This window comes from Tachyglossus aculeatus, chromosome 9, assembly GCF_015852505.1.
Source record: "Tachyglossus aculeatus isolate mTacAcu1 chromosome 9, mTacAcu1.pri, whole genome shotgun sequence".
NCBI classification, from domain to species: Eukaryota; Metazoa; Chordata; class Mammalia; order Monotremata; family Tachyglossidae; genus Tachyglossus; species Tachyglossus aculeatus.
Genome location: NC_052074.1, coordinates 7638838 through 7656974, shown reverse-complemented (window position 1 = coordinate 7656974; position 18137 = coordinate 7638838). Strand labels below are relative to the sequence as shown.

The following is an 18137-nucleotide window of genomic DNA, read 5'->3' as shown; positions in this document are numbered from 1 at the left end:
TGTCCCAAATGGGGCTCACACCCTTAATCCCCATTTTACAGATGAGGTAATTGAGGTCCAGAGAATAATAATTAATGATAACAATGGTACTTGTTAAGCCCTTCTATATGCCAAGCATTGTTCCAAGTGCCGGGGTAGATACAAGCTAATCGGGTTGGATACAGTCCCTGTCCCTCATGGGGCTCACAGCCTAAACCCCCATTTACAGATGAGGTAACTGAAGCCCAGAGAAGTGAAGTGACTTGCTCAAGGTCACACAGCAGATATGTGGCAGAGCTAGGATGAGAACCCAGGTCCTTCTGACTCTCAGGCCTGGGTTCTATTCATTGGGGACGCATCCAAGGCTGGATACCGGTGAGAGCCCACTACTGCCTTTACTGCCATCATCACCTGCCCCCTCCCCATCACTGCCATGCTTTGAATTCTCTCTGAATGTTCTTTCCTTTTCCCAAATGTTCCATGTCTGTTCTTGATCCCAAACCCCATGCCAGCTAACAGCACATGCACACATGCAATACATACACACACACTCACACAGCTGGGTGCCAATGGTACCTATGTTCTGTAAATAAACTGCATGAAACACATCTAGAACCCATTAGAGAACATCCCGAATAATAATAATAACAATAATAGCATTTGTTAATTGCTTACTCATTCCAGGCACTCTACTAAGGGCCGGGGTGGGTACTAGCAAATCAGGTTGGACACAGTCCCTGTCCCACATGGGGCTCAGAACCTCAATCCCCATTTTCCAGATGAGGTCACTGAGGCCTAGAGAAGTGAAGTGATTTACCCAAGGTCACACAGCCGGGATTAGAACCCATGACCTTCAGACTCCAAGGCCCAGAATGCTGCCTTGCTCATTTAGGATGGCCAATGCTTTCGGAGGAGCCTTTCAATACAGCAGTCAAGGAGGCAACATTGTGCCAAATTTGTCATGATGTCTACGCAGAGCAAGATTGGCCCACTGAACTCAATGGCGTTGCTGGCTATCCGTGAATAAGTAAATAATTAAGAACATTTGAGATCCGGCATGGTCAAACAACCCCTCTAGCCCCGTTTCTTTCTGCTACTATCACGCTTCCTATTCTGACCCATCTTCCGGCCCCCACTGTGTCGTGAGAGGCATTTTATGATCCAGGGACTCTGGCCTGCTGAACCCAATCTATGTGGATTCATGTTCCACTGTACCTCGGACTGAGGAATTTCTTCTCCTCCACGCTGGCCACATCTCCACTTCTGGCCCTCCTGTCATGGACCGGACCTACAAGACGATGCCAGTCCACCCCACTTTCCCCACAGGGATCCCGCTTCCGGAGATCAAAGAGAAATCCTACCTTTTTTTTACGGCAAGCCTATAAAATGCCGATTATAATAAACGTCTGCTTAATTAATACATTAGGACATAAAGCAATTTATTATGCTCCTATTTGCTATCACTCTCCCCGTTCCAATTTAATAATGCAAAAAGGTTTCTCAGATGCCAAACGCTGGAAATAATAAAAATACATTCATCACGGATATTGAACACCGACATACCCAGAAGCCTTGCTGGCATAGCAGATGGATGTCAAATGCTGAGAGCGGTGCTCAGTGATGTTCCCTCACAACGTGTCCAGAAATGGGTCTGGGGTCGGGAGAGGATGGGAGGCATCGAACCCGTAGAACGGATGGGAACCTGGCACGAAGAAAACCCAGAATAACCGTCGTGACAATATGCCAAAAAAAAAAAAATAATAATAATAAAAGGCAGAGTGGGGGCGGGGGAAACCTTTCAAGTCAGTTAAATTCATGAGGGCTACAGTGCCTCAAATTGAAATTATCTCACTCTGCGCTGATAAATAAAGTAGCTCTGGTACCTAAATCATGACACTAACTATATGTTTCGATTTTTTTAAGTAGTGATTAGGTGGATACTCAGGGGAGCCCAGCAGCCCTAACAGAGATAACAGACTCAACTTAATATCAACTTAAAAAGAGACTTGAATTCTAACCAATCTCATGTAATGAATTGAAATTCTATAGCTTTCAGAGGGGGGGAAAAGATAAAAAAAAAAGAGAAAGAAGCGGACAAGGCTCCATTCTCTAACTTGCTGTCAGGAAATATAATTTGTGCTCTTGGTGATTCACCTAGCTCACATGCAGCATGCAAATTTATTTCCCTAATAATCAGACCTGGAGATTGCCCGAGAGGATTAATAGCATCATTCCTTATGACCGCCAGGATATTATGCACCTCTGACATGGAAAAATTGTGTTAGTTCTACAGAGAAAACGCAAAGATATTTGTCCTGCTAGACAATATAATAGGCTGGTGCATCATCAGATTACAATGTCATTTCAAAAACCTTGAATACAAATAATGTACAGTGCGGGGAAATGTTGGCACAACCTGCCTTAATTCAGTAGTCTCCAGTCTGCATGCTTTTTTCCCCCCCGTATGTGTCTTATTGTCCATTTGGATTTTTCTTTTTCTTTTTTGTTTTCTGGCTTTGGGTTTTTTTTCATGAGAACCACTGGAATACTTCATGCAAAGGCAGAGGTATTTTACACTGAAACTGCGTCGTGTCATTGTTCTAATGTTGTTTCTTGGAGAACAGATGATAAAGACTTGCGGGGCTGGGGGTCAGGGGAGCTTCCTGGGTCTCTTGTGGATTCTCACCTTCCCTTCCTCCAGCCTGTACCACCTCACGGCCCAAAACACACACACACACACACAAGCACACACGCACACAAACACAAACACACACCCACCTCCACCAGGGTGGACACATTTTTTCCCAGACCACTCTGCTCTGTGTGCTTCTGCAGGTGAACACAGATATCTGTTTAAATATATAGAACACACATATATCTATATGCAAATATAACGGCGCTTATCCCCTCAATTGCTTAATGTTTGAGTCCCCAGCCGAACTAATATATTTGCAATCATGGTATTCTCCCCGTGTGGAACTTGCCTTCTTTTCCTCCCCGTTTTTTAAATGAGTTGGTCAGGAATTTTCTAAACCAGAAATGTTCCCCGCTGTACTTCAGACCAAAGAACACTGCCTTCGAGACAAGACAAAATTTCATTATTATGCGCATGGGAGCAATACGATTAGCTCCTATTGCTGCCCCTAAGGTGGAGCAGCAGGAGGAATCAATGGCATGATGCTAATGTGCATGTTAATAGTATTCTGCTAGAAGAAGTTGGGCTAATTAAACATGTACCGTCTCTTTAAGACGGAGCGGCACACATTTTCTTCGGATGGGTGTTTACAAGATTTCCAATTTCAGGTCATAGCCATTTCTGAGATTGCTTAAGAAAGAGATGGGAATAACTTATCTTATTCATGTATTCAAAGAACCTTATAAAATGTGCAAAACATAACAGTTTTAAGGGGCAAAGCATGCATCTTGCCTTGACAGAACTGCTTTACTATGTGGAGGGCTGTAGACTGACCAAATATATTGAACATTTTTATCTAATATACCTTGCAGGAAGCCAGCCTTTAATGTGATGGATTTTATGGTATCTCATTAGGGTGTGTTTATATAACCTGATACTAAACACATTTTCAGATTCATGTTCCTTATTAAAATTGTGAGCTGCATTGATTTTTAGTTGGAATAGCAACCTAGTCATTTTTGCTATTAAGAAGGGGAGCTCCTCCTAGATCGCATCCACGAGAATGTGGCCGGGCCAGAGAGACATCCAGCCCACTGGTTCACTCACCCACCGGGGCCCTCGAATTCAAAGACGATTATCTCCCCCTCTACCAGCCAGAGCACCAGGCTCGCCAAAAACCCCAATCGCCCAGACATCCTCCACCCGCCTCTCCCAGCCACCTCCTCCCCCATCTCGTCTCCCCCAAAGGGAAGTGACATCTTGGCCCTCCCGAGACATCTTTTAACATCAAAATACCCTCACATCTGGGCTTCTGGGGTTTCCATAACAAACAGGGTGTCAGCTTCGGGACTGTTTACACTAGTGTGGCAAACAGAAAAAAACTTAGTATTACAAGTCGTGTTAGAAAAAATAATGACTTTCACATGCTAATGTCTCCATTTTGTAAACCGACCCCGTGAGGTAAATCAAAAGTTGGCGGTAAATAGAGTACCCCTGGGTTTGCTCGTGGAGTCGAGGGAAATGGTGACCTTAGAGGTACTGTAAATAGTTTAAATTATTGGGAGGTCCGCCTCAGCCATATGCAGTGTGAGAGGGGAGAAAAACCTTTATCCTCCATTGTGCAGCCGATGCCCTTTGGAAGCAATCCAAATTCCAAACGCAAATATTTAGAGAAAAAGACCTGCTTTCGAGAAAAGCAAATACTGTTCTTGTTCTTCTCAGGAGAATGAACAGTTAGCTAATTCAGGCAAATGTGGAAGAATAGAAGTGTGGCTGTTTCTGACATTTCTGCGCTTCTAAATGGACCGGAAGTCTTCGGTAGGGAGTTAGAGATGAAATGGCCTCCTACAGAAACTGCTAGATTTAACACAGCGTCTCGGAGACTTTTCCACCCCCTGTTCTTGTCGTTTTGGATCTTCGAAGAGAGGGCCCATCCATGAGTCTCCAATAAGGGCGGTAACTGGCCGAAGGCCTGGTTCGTTTGCCCCGGTTCTCAGAGCGGGAGAAGGTGTCCCTTTGTTTTGCTTCTGGCAGATGATTCATCATTAAACAGCAAAGTTGGGTCGATTACTTACTTCCACCATTGATGATCATCCTGGTTATCCGTCCCAGCCGATCAGATCTTCCTCAAGATGTGTTCAGCAGTGACTCCGAATCGCATGGCGAAATGGAATTATTTGCGCATGGAAGGGGGTTAATTATTTCAATTTGCAAATCCCCCAGCCCGTGCCTGTAACCGGGACAAGGGGTGGGATTTCCCAATTTATTCTAATGGAAGTTAGGCTCCGCACCTTCAATACTACTCTTTGACAACCCCGGAAGGAAAGGAGCAAGCATTTAAATCGGGAAGAAAACTAACCTTCCTGGGAAGGACCATGTTGTTAGTATTAACAGCTTCGCAGTTATTCTGCTTGAGGGGTAATTATTTTACCATTATTACATACGAGGCTTTTAACAAAACAGTTGTTCCCTCCATTTAAGCAGCGAGTTTTATAATTTATTACATCTCTTTGGTCATCAACCCACTATACAAACAGTTGGCCACCGGTGACCAATTACATTAAGGTTAAGCAACATAACTTTAAATTAGAAATAAGCTAATGTATCTTCATCAAGGGCCTGCTGTGTTTTCACTGCTGTTTATGAGATGATACTAAATGCGGATATGGAGCGCACTCACGGGGACCAATTCCTTTCGGCCTGAAAATGGGAAAGTCTCGAGCGTACTAGGGTCCAGAGCTAATTAATGGGATAACATCTGCTTTAAGCATTCTGCAGGCGTCATTTCTATCAACTTCCCTGTGAAGGTGCATGGGAAACTGTCAGAGAACTAAGTACCTATCATGAGCCGTATTAATCTGCGGCAGGACCGGGAAAAATATAAGGGCCTCTTTGACCTGGAGTTGCCTCTCTGTTCCTTTGGCTCCTTCCCCCCTCTCTCACCTCCATCCGAACCGCCGCGGCTTCTTGGTCTGCACACATCTGGACATGAGAGAAGCCCGCAGCGGTAAGATGGAAAGGGAAAGAGACAAAGAGGGCGAGAGGGACGAAGACGGCCACGTTCTCTCAGGCGCTCTCGCCCGCAAAACCCCTTGAGGTTATTTTATCACGTCACCTAAAAACACCAGAGGATTTGCCCAGGAAACTCACGGGTTCTGGAAAGCAAGCTTCCAAAGTGATAAGCCTGCTAACTTCATTTTTATCAGCGCTTGTACACACTGGGCACTTGCCTTGATTACTGTTCAGTGCAGACTGAAGAAAGCCCCCTGGCCTTTGTTCTGATTTGAATGTACCCAACTCGAATGAAAACCAACCTAAGATGTCTGGATGTCACTATGCCATCAGTTGAGGGTTCTTCCTTAGTTTGGGAAGAAAAGGGGGATGGAGTCTGTTCATTTTAGTCAACTGTTTTGTGCTCTGTTTTTCTGATTGATCTAAATGGAGCAGGCCAGGGAATTAGAATGTTTGGGGAAAACTTGGGATTACTACATCTTGCGGGCTTTCGAATCAGCAGGCCGGATTTGGGGTGGTCTGCAGGTTGAGGGAGAAAAGAATCGGGAAGCAGCGAGTCCTAGTGGAAAGATCGTGTACCTGAGAGTCAGAGGACCTGATTTCTGAAAACGACTCTGCCACTTACCTCCTGTGTGAACCTGGCAAGTCACCACTTCTCTGCGCTTCAGTTTCCTCATCTCTAAAATGGGGATTCAATCCCTCCTATTCAGTCTGTGGGTCCTATGTGGCACAGGGATCGTGCCCAACTCGAAGCTCTTGTATCTACCTCAGAGCTCAGTACAGAGCTTGGAGCCTAATAAGCACTTAACAAAGACCATAATTATTACGGCTTTTAACAGTGGAACTCAATTCCACAAACGCTGTTCTTCGGGAAGAGCGGGTAGAGCAAATGGCCTATGCACAGGAAGCGGTCCTGCCTTCCTGCAATGCCACATAAATAATGGGTCACCTGTACCTGAGAGGTGATATGTTCAGACAGCACCTCCCTAACCTATTTATCATAATTGGCTCGCCCTGGGGTATCATCTATTTATCTGCCACTGTTATTGAAATGCTCTGCCTTTGGGGAATTCAATACTCATTTGGCTAACAGTGCTCATCTGTGAGTTCATGGAATAAAAACACAGTGCTTCTCGAAAACTGGCCCTCGTCTTTATTTATGGAGTCCCCACAGAGACAAGGGCAACAGCTTTGAAAGAACGCCGGCACGTCCTAACTACAGACGCAATTTTTTCTTTGCGCTTTTAAGAATCCTATAAAATTTTACAGATTTGGGCTTCCCCCCACATGTTTAAATTAAAAACGCGTAGTAAGCCAATAAGATATTTCTGTAATTGTTCATCTGGTATTTCCCAGACAGATTTAAATATGAGCATAATCTTCGTATGGATGTATGGCTATATGGATGGATACGTGTGAAGAGGCTTCACATTTTCATTCTGAAGTAGCTCAACAATGAACAAACACCCCCTGTGGCACACAACCAAATATAAAGTCCCAACATCTATTACTGGCTGTGGAAATCTAACAACAGGGTGTGGCCTGTGTGTTTGTGTGTCTGTGTGTGTGTATGCATGTGGTGGAGGAAGGCTTAGTTAGCTACTACTAGTCTGGAAATTATAAAAATAGATTAGTTGTCTAATCTACGCAGGCCTAGCAATGCCTCCTTGTTATTATTATTATTATTATCAGTATTTTTATTAACAGCAGCATTTTAATAAACACATATTACGTGCTCTGGGGTGGAGTAGATATAAGGTTATGTTATGAAGGTCTAGACTGTGAGTCCGTTGTTGGGTACGGATTGTCTCAATGTGTTGCCGAACCGTACTTTCCAAGCGCTTGGTACAGTGCTCTGCACACAGTAAGTGCTCAATAAATAGGATTGAATGAATGGATGGATGAGATCAAAGAGAGTCCCTGTCTCGAATGGGCCTCCAGATCAGTCTTATCCCTATTTTACAGAAGAGGAAACTGAGGCCTGGAAAGAATAAATTACCTGCGCCGGGTCACGCAGTTTGCCAGTAGTGGAGTTGGGACTTGAATCCTGGCCTCCCGACACCTAGGCCCGGGCTCTTTCTACTTGCCCTAATTTTCTCCCGCGATGAACAGAAACACTCTTGTTCCTGCTCCTCCCATCAGCTCACGTGCCACAGAGCAATAAGGTCGGAACAAGGCTGCCTCCTCTAGATATTTGAACACTCATTTTCCTTAAACGGCTCGTTTGGTGGCTGCAATATGAACCCAGTGATAATTTGGCCATTTATGCGATGAGGAAGTTTTGCCCAGCAGTAGTCTCCTTGGTAATTATGGGGCGTGGAAACAGGCAACTTTGGTTCAATTATCCAGCTCCGCTGGAGCGTCTGCAGGGCCTGGACGAGATGGGGTTCCATAAGGGACTTGAAAATGTGAATGGCTCTGGACCAGAAATAGGGCCAAATGAATTGCTGTTTATGTCTGATTAAATAAAAACTGAGAGAAAAAGTCTAGGGCTGTAGTTTGAAGTTTCTCCCTCTCTCTCTTTACATATATTTGTATTATACAAATATGCACATAGGTATGCACATTTAAATCTAGATATAGGGGTGCATCTGCGTGTGTGTGATTCCCTGAAAATCTGTCTCCACTGACTGGTTTGGAGACAAGCCTTGATGGGAACAGATCAGGAGGCAGCTTGGAATGGAGTGGGGAGGAAGTTGAGGTGGAGGGCAGTGGGTGGACACTTGATGATCCTCCAATCCTCAGGGCAAGTTAGGGATATTGCCCTGGGAGTACAAAAAAGCAGAACTGAGTTTGAGTCTCTTTTCCCTCTGCCGGCAATCCTTCCTTCCATCCCCTGTCCCTTTCCTCACTGTCTTAGTCCTGCCTCTGAAGGAAGCTAGAGATGACCTAATTTTGGCGGGGGGAAGCGGAGGAATGGAGTCTTGGAAGTGGCCTTAGCCTTCCTCCTCCTCTGTGATCAGAGGTGGTCTCTATTCCAAGGGCGGTCACAGAGCAGAAAATCAATAGGCACTCATCGAATTTCTCTAGGGTACATTCCTCAGGCCAGAGGACTCTTCCGTCTTCTGTTTTCTCACCAGAAATCACAGATCGTTCATCAACAAAATTACTCATAATCATAGCACAGTGTGGATGAAGGGCGTCCTGTATGCTAAGCACGAGGTTATATACAAAAGAAACAGTTTGGACACCTTTCCTGTCTCACAAGGGACTCAGAATCTAAGAGGTGGGGAGAGCTCAATAAATACACCTGAATCAAATGAGAGCAGGTGTCTTATCTCCACTTTGAAGTGAATAATACTAATTATTATTATTATTATTGGTATAATTATGGCACTTGTTAAGTGTTTATTACATGTCAAATTCTGTTCTAAGCACTGGGGTAGATACAAGTTAATCAGGTTGGACACAGTCCCCGTCCCTCATGGGGCTCACACTTTTACAGATGAGCTGAGTCACAGAGAAGTTCAGTGACTTGTCCAAGGTCATGCAGAAGACATACGGTGGAGCTGGGATTAGAACTCAGGACCTTCTAACTCCAGGCCCATACTCTATCTACTAAGCCCCATGAGGCCCAGATGGTTAAGTGACTTGCCCAAGTCAACCAGCTGGCCAGTGGCAGAGCAGAGACGAGAGCCCAAGACTCCTGAATTCCAATCCTGTTTTTTAATAATAATGATGATGGTATGTGTTAAGCGCTTACTATGTGCCAAGCACTGTTCTAAGCTCTGGGGGAGATACAAGGTAATCAGGTTGCCCCCCGTGGGGCTCACAGTCTTAATCCCCATTTTACAGTTGAGGTAACTGAGGCCCAGAGAAGTTAAGTGACTTGTCCAAGGTCACACAGCTAAGTGGCAGAGCTGGGATTAGAACCCACGACCTCGGGCTCTTTCCACTAAGCCAAGCTGCTTCTTTCTTCAGTGGGCCACCGGGACCCAGGGACCCTTTGGGATACTCATCATCAATCGTATTTATTGAGCGCTTACTATGTACTATACTCTGAGAACAGAGGCAGACTTCAAAGGAAGGGGATGTGGAGAGCTCTGGGGAGGAAGGGTAAATTGCCCAAGGTGGCCCCTTCTTCCATAACAAGAGGACAGACTGTGATGGGCTGATTCTGGAGGAGCATCGAACCTTCCTTCGGCTGCTCTGCATCTGTGCCCGTTCATCTCTCTGCTTCGGTGCCCAGACCTGCAAGAGCCCCATGGAAGGAGGTGGGCTCCGCCTGAGAAACTAAATGGCAAAAGACCGAATGCTCGAAACACACCAAATATTTCAGCTTTGGGAAACTACAACTGTATCTTCTACAATAATTGTAATAGTAAAGATAACTTAGGGGAGCAGCATGTATGTTGGTACAGATTTATTACTCTATTTATTTTACTCGGCCCACGTCGTCCCCCCGGCCTGGAATGCCCTCCCTCTGCACATCCGCCAAGCTAGCTCTCTTCCTCCCTTCAAAGCCCTACTGAGAACTCACCTCCTCCAGGAGGCCTTCCCAAACTGAGCCCCCTCCTTCCTCTCTCCTCCTCCCCATCCCCATCCCCCCCGCATTACCTCCTTCCCCTCCCCACAGCACCTGTATATATGTATATATGTTTGTACGGATTTATTACTCTATTTATTTATTTTATTTGTACATATTTATTCTATTTATTTTATTTTGTTAATACGTTTTGTTTTGTTGTCTGTCTCCCCCTTCTAGACTGTGAGCCTGCTGTTGGGTAGGGACCGTCTCTATATGTTGCCAACTTGTACTTCCCAAGCGCTTAGGACAGTGCTCTGCACACAGTAAGCGCTCAATAAATACAATTGAATGAATGAATGAATTTGTACGTCTTTACTATTCTATTTATTTTATTTTGTTAATATGTGTTGTTTTGTTGTCTGTCTCCCCCTTCTAGACTGTGACCCCGCTGTTGGGTAGGGACCGTCTCTATATGTTACTAACTTGTACTTCCCAAGCGCTTAGTACAGCGCTCTGCACACAGTAAGCGCTCAATAAATACGATTGAATGAATGACTGAATGAAAGAGCTTTGAGCCTTGGAGTCAGAGGAGCTGGGTTTTAATCCCAGCTCTGCCAATTGTTTGCTGTGTGACCTCGGGGAAGTCACTTCACTTCTCTGTGCCTCAGTTCTCCCTGTTCTCCCTCCTATTTAGACTGTAAGCCCCATGCAGGACAGTGATTGTGTCAACCCTAATTAATGTGTATCTACCCCAGGACTTAGAATAGCGTTTGACACATAGTAAACATTTAACAATACTATTAAAGCAAAACAGAAAAACTGTAAGCTCCTTGAAGGCAAGGATCATGCATCTTGCTACTGTTGTACTACTCCAAAGGGCTGGCTCTTTTTATTTATTGTTTTATGGTATTTCTTAAGCGCTTACCTTTTGCCAGGCACTGTACTGAGCACTGGGGTAGATACAAGATAATGAGGTCCCTGTCCCACAAAAGGCTCACAATCTTAGTCCCCATTTTACAGATGAGGTAACTGTTGGGTAGGGACTGTCTCTATATGTTGCCAACTTGTACTTCCCAAGCGCTTAGTACAGTGCTCTGCACACAGTAAGTGCTCAATAAATACGATTGATTGAGGCACAGAGAAGTGAAATGACTTACCCAAGGTCACATGGCAGACAAGTGGCGAAGCCAAAATTAGAGCCCAGGTCGTTCTGATTCCCAGGCCTGTGCTCTCTCTACTTTACTATGCAACTTTGGGCAGTTTCCCTTTAGTCGTTGCTGAAGGACAAAGAGTGGGGAGAGGTTTGGGGGTTGTCAGCATCCTGGGCTCACTAAGGGATGACCTGCCATGGGTAGTGCCCACTTCTGTGTGTCCTACTCCAGGCAGCTGGAATCAAGGGAGGCCCTGGCAGGGATGGCTTGGGGGTAGCAGCTGCAGACAGTGACACACCCATCTGCAGCTCTCAGATGTCGGGGAGGTCTTTGCGGGGGCCCCAAGGCACGGGGAACCCCATTCCGGAAGGTTTTCCGGAGCACTGACTTGTTCCACCTCTTCCCCCACAGCCCAGCAGAAACCCCGGAGGGCTCCCTGGACACCCCGTTGTCCCAGCGGGGCCATGGCCGGGGCTGGAATCGTCCTGACGGTCCCAAGCATTCCGGCTTTTAACACCCTGCAAGGGACATTCCCAGGGCCGCTACAAAGTCCACATATTGTTTGGCAATAAAAACGAGCCATAAAAGTGTGAAAAATACCAGAGGCCCAAGCAGGAAGAGAGGAGAGAGGGGAGCATGGGCTCTAACACCCTTTTAGTGGACATTTGATTTATTGTTTTAAATGGAAGAGCCCCTTTTATAGCTACTGAAGTTCAATTATCTCTAATTTCACACATTTTATGCAAATCCCCAACATTTTAATTGCAAATGAGAAAGGAACTTATTTTTAAAAGTGGAGCAACATAGCAGAGTTTCATATTCTTTTCGGTTTTAATTCCCACTTTAGCTCCATCACCGTTAAACTTTTAAAACCCTGTTTTTACACGGCCGTTTAAAATTAGGTGTAATTTAAAACACGCTGGCCCAGACACAAACACGAGGCCGTCTAGAGGGGGAGCTAACTCCATGGCTCTGTTCCTGCCGTCCAAATGGACGTCCTCGAGGAACGGAATGGGATGGCAGGGGGGAATGGCCCGGAAGGGAATGGAAGAGCTGGAAGGAGGAGGGGGATGGCAGAGCTGGACGTTAGAGCGAGACCGCAGAGCGGGATGGCGGAGGAGGATGGCAGAAGAGGCGGCAGAGCAGGGTGGCATTCATTCATTCATTCATTCATTCATTCAATCGTATTTTTTGAGCACTTACTGTGTGCAGAGCCCTGTACTAAACTCTTGGGAAGTACAAGTTGGCAAGTGTCAAGTTGCTTAGTGGCAGAGCTGGATGGCTGAGAGGGTTGGAAGAGCAGGATGGCACAGTGGGGCATTAGAATGAAAAGCAGCACGTCTCAGTGGAAAAGAGCCCGGGCTTTTGGAGTCAGAGGTCATGGGTTCAAATCCCACTCTGCCAACTGTCAGCTGTGTGCCTCTGGGCAAGCCACTTAACTTCTCTGTGCCTCAGGTACCTCATCTGTAAAATGCAGATTAAGGCTCCCCATGGGACAAACTGATCACACTGTAACCTCCCCAGCACTTAGAAAAGTGCTTTGCACATAGTAAGCGCTGAATAAATGCCATCATAATGGGACAGCAGAGAGGGATGGTATTCATTCATTCATTCAATCATATTTATTGAGCGCTTAACTGTCATCTGAGACAGTCCCCTGGGTAGAGAGCTCCTCTCCTCAATACCTCAATACGAGAAGCAGCGTGGCCTTGTTGAAAGAACAGGGGCCTGAGAGTCGGAAGCTCACGATTCTAATCCCAGCACTCCTTCTTGTCTGCGGTGGGACTTTGGGCAAGTCACTTCACTTCTCTGTGCCTCAGTTACCTCATCTGGAAAATGGGGATTAAGACTGTGAGCCCCATGTGGGGCATGGACATGGACTGTGTCCAACTTGATTACCTTGTATCCACCCCCAGTGTTTAGTACAGCGCTTGGCAGAGTAAGAGTTTAACAAATACCATTAAGAAAATAAAAAAATAAATTCCTGGATGGCTGCCCCATTACCATCCAGGAAAGACTGTAGTCCTCACAACTGTCACCTCACTTTGAGCGGGGAATGTGTTTGTTTTTTCTTATAATGTACCCTCTCAAGTGCTTAGTACAGTCCTCTGCACACAGTAACCACTCAGTAAATGTGATTGAAAAGTTGAAATAGCAAATCCATGCCCACATGCTTTTCAGCTCCACATTCCTCCAGAGATTTCACAAAGGTTAAAATGGATTCATTCATTCATTCATTCAGTTGTATTTACTGAGCGCTTACCATGTGCAGAGCACTATACTAGGTGCTTGGAATAGTACAATACAACAATAAACAGACACATTCCCTGCCCATGTGACTGGAAATACACGTTTCCTCACCTGAGGAGCATTGCGAAGGGGGTTTAGTTCCCTACCTGTGCCAAACCTTGGGCGGATTCGTTTTCCTGGCCTCTGATTCTAGTCTAGTGGAAGGAAAGCCGGTAAGCAGCACCTGAGCCCTAAGAGAAATGGATGTGCGCCATAATGAATGCCAACAATTTTACAAGCTAGATCCAAATGGGAACTGGGGTAAATTTATTCCTTGAAATGCTTTTTATGTTTTTCTAGTTTCTTGCTTAGTAGTAATGTATTTAAATGGCTGGTGGAAATATTCAAAAGAATGAAACCCATAACTTTCCTTGAGATGCCTACATTTCACACCAAAGGTTGTCAGATCAGTGAGTAGCCCTGTTAATAGCATCCTGATTTGATTAGGATAATCCATGGAGGCATTCACTCATGTCTTCGGTTCATGCCTTTTAACCAATCAATATTTTTAGGGTTATGGAATTGGGGATGCAGGCGGTAATTTTGGAGATAAACTCTAGGTGCACCTGACGTTGGCAAGTTACACATTTATTCCAGGAGAGAGAGAACTCCAGAACTCTATCTCGGCAACAGTAAATCCCAAACACATACAGATGCACATTTGCAACAAGAAAAGCCATGCCTGTTGTGATCATTCTAATTGTGAGGTCCCCGGGAGCCAGAAATACATCTCTTATTTCAGCTGCACATTTCCCAAATCCTCAGCGGAGGCTCAACGAATACCTTTACTTCTAATGCCAATGAAAATTTGAACATTTCAGGAGGCAGCGAGAGATAATTTCTTCTCTACTGGCCCTGGCCACTTTCCATTTTGGAATGGGGTGAGGGTAAGGAGAAAGGAGAGGAAGCAGCAAAGGAGGGGTAGGAGAACAATAATGGATCAATCAGTTGGGAAGTCTGATAGGAATGTGCGATTTAGTCAGTCAGTAGAATGATATTCATCGAGCACTTACTCTCTGCAAAGTAGGGAGAGTACAATAATCCCTGCCTTTAAGGATCTTATAGTCAATCAATCATTCAATAGATCATATTTATTGAGAGCTCACTATGTGCAGAGCACTATACTAAGCATTTGGGAGAGTACACTATAAAGATATAACAGAGTTGGTAGAGATGTTCCCTGCCCATGGTGAGCTTATAGTCTAGTGGGAGAGATGGACATCAAAATAAAGACAGGGGGAGTGGTGATCAGCCAACACCACTCGCCCACCCAAATTAGTGAGCATCACTGTATATGCTGCAGAAGAGGAGGAGAACTCAGAGGGAAAAGAATGAGATTTGTTTTCTTTTTTTGCATGTCATTAAAATATATATATTTTCATTTTGCTGGGCTAAAATTATCTGCTGGTTCCTATGTTAATTTTGCTGTGAATAAAATTAGTTGTCAGACCTCTGTTTATGGCCTAATTACCTGTGCGGAAAAAATCAGAGGCATGAGAAATAACAATAATTTTTGCCAATGCAAAAGCTACAAGTAAACTGTATTAGCACAGATTAGAGATGATACTTGGGATGGGATTGGGAAATGGTTCAAACTAACACAGGAAAGTTTGACATTTTTCAGGGGAATAAGGCTAAGGAAAGTTTTCCAGGGGAATAATGCTGGCCATTTGTGTTTGAATCCTTATATATATGTGACATTTGCTAATTGTTACTGAATGACCCTAAGTCGCTAACTTCTGCATCGTTTGGAAATCCAAATGGGGACCGGGGGAAGCAAGATGGCCAGTTGGTGACTGATGAGGAGGGATGAAGGGAGGGAGGAAGGAGGGAAGGCTTCAAATGGAGGCGGCAGAGGAGTCCAAGAGCAAAGGGGGTGGGGAAACACGGGCGGAGAAGGAAGAGAGAGATGCTTTGCTAGGGCAGATGGGGAATAGCAAGAGATGGGTTTGAAGATGAGGGAAAAAGAAAGAGTCAAGCTCCATTGACGAAGATGTGCAGGGAAGATATTTTTCGTGACCCACAACCTTAAAACATCTATGTCCTTCAGCAAGGTGATAGAAAAATCAAATAGAAGGGCAGTGTATCATGGGCCTGGGAATCAAAAGGAGCTGGGTTCTAATCCCGGACCCGCCACTTGTCTGCTGTTTGACGTTGGGCAAGTCACTTAACTTCTCTGTGCCTCAGTTGCATCATCTGTAAAATGGGGATTAAGACTGGGTGCCTCACGTGGGACAGGGACTGTGTCCATCCTGATTAGCTTGTATCCAACCCAGTGCTTAGAACAGTGCTGGACACACAGTAAGTGTTTAACAAGAACCATCATCATCATCATCATCACTCAATAAATCACAGTGGCATATCCAAATCTGGAATGCTGTGTCCAATTTTGATCGCCGCATGGAAGGACGATATAGAGCCAAGTGGGCCCTGAAAAGTAGCCAGATTTTTGGCTGCTGGAGAATCACTAAAATGAAAACAGCTCTTCTAGACTGTGACCTCCTTGTAGGCAGGGATCGAATCTACCAACTCTGCTTCATTGTATTTTCCCAAGTGCTCAGTACAGTGTTCCACATACAGTCAGCACTCAATAAATTCCCTGAATTTTCTGATCGACAGTCTGAAAAAATTAGGCCTCTACAGGCCATTAAGAAGGAGGTTGAGATGTGATTGAATTTATAAAATCAAGATGGGTGTGGCCAGGCAAACAAGGCGATGTACAAATAGGAAGAGTATTTATTGAGCACCACCAGAAGTATTGGCAGAAGTATTTTTCAGTGTTAAGAGCTGAAAAAGTACAATACCAAGGAGTGATGAGCTCCTTTACCCCAAGGACTTTACATTCTATCATGGGAGGTAGATGTGAAGATATTTACAATGAGAGGCATTGCTGTTCATCTAATTCCCCACCACCGGTGAATTGTCATCTAGATGGGAAGTTAAGTGTGGGCAGGGGTCATGTCTACTAAATCCACTGACTTGTACTTTCTCAAGCATTTTGTACAGTGCTCTGTATGGAGTAGGTACGTAATAAATACCACTGATTAATTGGTGGAGCAGCAGTGCTTTGCACATAGTAAGCACTTAACAGATACCATCATTATTATTGTTATTATTATGAGAGCGCAACCAGCAAATCTGAAGGCAGTAGCTTCAAACCAAAGAGCAACACTTTTTCATACCAAGTACCAGTAACATCACTGTGCAGATCAGAAATATCAGTCTAGACAAACTATCCGTAATGGATTAACAGAAAGAATTAAGGCTGTAGAGGAACAAATTGGGGTCACACCTCCACCAAGAAGCCTTCCCTGATTTAGCTCTCTTTTCCCCTACTCTCTCCCCCTTTTGTGATACCTCTGCACCTGGATCTGTACCCTATAAGCACTGGATGGCTACCCCATCCTCTGCCCCCCAGCACTAATGTCCATTTCATTATTTATTTATTTGTATTTATATGAATGCCTGTCTCCCTCTCTAGACTATGACCTCCTTTTGAGCAGAGGACACGTTCTACCAACTCTGTTGCTTTGTACTCTCCCAAGTCCTTCTAGACTCTGAGCCCGCTGTGTGCAGGGATCGTCTCTATTGGTTGCTGAATTCTACTTTCCAAGTGCTTAGTACAGTGCTCTGCACATAGTAAGCGCTCAATAAATACGATTGAATGAAAGTCCTAAGTTCAGTGCTCCACACACAGTAAACGCTCAATAAATGCTATCATTCCTTCAGTTCGTTCGATGGAATTTATTGAGTGCTTTCTGTGTGTACAGCATTTATTCATTCAATTGTATTTATTAAACACTTACTGTGCGCAAAGCACTGCACTACTTGGGAGAGTACAATATAACAATAAACAGACACATTCCCTGCCCACAGTGAGCTTGCAGTCGGGCAATTGATTGAACTTGTGCATCTATAACCGGGAGGCTATTCTTGTAGGAGAATAACTGAGGCGCAAATAATTTGGTAGCTCCTTCTGGAGACCACTAAGATTCAGGAGGATTCAAAGAGAGGTTTGAGGCGATGCCTTCCTCCTGGTACGACCAACTGAATCGCGTGGTTTTCCTCTGGACGAGAGTGGTTGGTTACCCATCCTCTCCGCTAAAACAGCTGGAGAGACTTCTCCCAGTGACCAACCCACACTACCCAACTCAGCTTGAAAGGGCTTCCTGGCTCATCGCCTGGAGGGTTGCCAAGAAGATCTGTCCAGCTGTAAGGCGGATTTTTTTTTTACAGTTAGTTTCATTTATTTTTTATTTTGCAAGATGTAAACTAATCTGTTTAGTTAGAAAATCACGTCCCCTGGAAGTGATTATAACCTAATTTGACATGCAGTATTTGTACACTTAGGCTCGTGTTATGATGCATTTACAGTGTTTACGTAAATAAAAATCTTCGTATAATTAACTCCATGAAAATCTTAATAAAGAACTAATCATGTAAAGCCCCAAAATATCACTGGGGTTACATATTTGGAAATTTTAGTTGGGAAGAAGCTTCTCTTTGGAGAGAAAGACTCAATTTTCACAGCTTTTCTGGAAAGTGATTGAGCAAACTTGGAAATCTGGACCGCTCTGGAAATGGAGCCATGATTCATATTGTT

The 18137-nt window shown here is 44.7% G+C and overlaps 1 long non-coding RNA gene across 1 annotated transcript in view; it reads right to left on the bottom strand.

Annotated features, from left to right (window-relative positions):
• LOC119932526 overlaps positions 1 to 2808 on the bottom strand; it is a 48457-nt gene extending 45649 nt beyond the window's left edge. The window contains exons 1-2 of the long non-coding RNA XR_005452331.1: positions 2758 to 2808; positions 1543 to 1681 (exon numbers count right to left, since the gene is read on the bottom strand). This is a non-coding gene — a long non-coding RNA (uncharacterized LOC119932526). The remainder of the gene's footprint in view (positions 1 to 1542; positions 1682 to 2757) is intronic.
• Positions 2809 to 18137: the final 15329 nt, after the last annotated feature.